A 1662-nucleotide genomic window follows, 5' to 3' on the forward strand; every position below is an offset into this window, starting at 1 on the left:
GTTTACAAACAGCAATAACGAAGCAACAGTAACAACTATGAGAACAGGAGTGACTAGCACACAAGTCTTGCTTGCCGAACACTCTCTTGCAGACTGAAGCCCCACCCCAAGCGCACATGCTCAGAAGAGAGAAAGGCTTATAGGAACACTAACAGATGGAATTAAGATACAACTCTTTAAGGTCATTGGTTAGTGCAAGGGATGTGTTGCTTAGCAACACAAAATTCATGAAGTGGCGGCACTGTGGTTAACACTGTTGACTCTCAGCGCCAGGGACCCGGGTTCAATTCCAGCCTTGGGTCATTGTTTGTGCGGAGTCTGCACACTCTCCCCGTGTCTGCGTGGGTTTCCTCCGGGTGCTCCGGTTTCCTCCCACAGTCCAAAGATGTGTAATTTAGGTGGCTTGCCCATGCTAAATTGCCCCTTAGTGTCCAGGGATGTACAGGTTAGATTATGGGTTACGGGGATAGGATTTGTGGTCATAGGTAGAATGCTCATTCAAAGGGTCGGTGCAGACTCGATGGCCGAATGGCCTTCTTCTGCACTGGATCAGTTCTGGGTCCTCTGCTGTTTGCGATTTTCATTAATGACTTGGATGAGGGAGTTGAAGGGTGGGTCAGTAAATTTGCAGATGATACGAAGATTGGTGGAGTTGTGGATAGTGAGGAGGGCTGTTGTTGGATGCAAAGAGACATAGATAGGATGCAGAGCTGGGTTGAGAAATGGCAGATGGAGTTTAACCCTGAAAAGTGTGAGGTTATCCATTTTGGAAGGACAAATATGAATGCGGAATACAGGGTTTACGGTAGAGTTCTTGGCAATGTGGAGGAGCAGAGTGATCTTGGGGTCTATGTTCATACATCTTTGAAAGTTGCCTCTCAAGTGGATAGAGCTGTGAAGAAGGCCAATGGTGCGCTAGCGTTCATTAACAGAGGGATTGAATTTAAGAGCCGTGGGGTGATGATGCAACTGTACAAACTTTGGTAAGGCCACATTTGGAGTACTGTGTACAGTTCTGGTCACCTCATTTTAGGAAGGATGTGGAAGCTTTGGAAAAGGTGCAAAGGAGATTTACCAGGATGTTGCCTGGAATGGAGAGTAGGTCTTACGAGGAAAGGTTGAGGGTGCTAGGCCTTTTCTCATTAGAATGGAGAAGGATGAGGGGCGACTTGATAGCGGTTTATAAGATGGTCAGGGGAATAGAGTAGACAGTCAGAGACTTTTTCCCCGGGTGGAACAAACCATTACAAGGGGACATAAATTTAACGTGAATGGTGGAAGATATAGGGGGGATGTCAGAGGTAGGTTATTTACCCAGAGAGTAGTGGGGGCATGGAATGCACTGCCTGTGGAAGTAGTTGAGTCGGAAACATTAGGGACCTTCAAGCAGCTATTGGATACGTACATGGATTACGGTAGAACGATATAGTGTAGATTAATTTCTCCTTAAGGGCAGCACGGTAGCATTGTGGATAGCACAATTGCTTCACAGCTCCAGGGTCCCAGGTTCGATTCCGGCTTGGGTCACTGTCTGTGCGAAGTCTGCACGTCCTCCCCGTGTGTGCGTGGGTTTCCTCCGGGTGCTCCGGTTTCCTCCCGCAGTCCAAAGATGTGCAGGTTAGGTGGATTGGCCGTGATAAATTGCCCTGAGTGTCCAAAATT

Source organism: Scyliorhinus torazame, chromosome 3 (assembly GCF_047496885.1).
Source record: "Scyliorhinus torazame isolate Kashiwa2021f chromosome 3, sScyTor2.1, whole genome shotgun sequence".
NCBI lineage: Eukaryota > Metazoa > Chordata > Chondrichthyes > Carcharhiniformes > Scyliorhinidae > Scyliorhinus > Scyliorhinus torazame.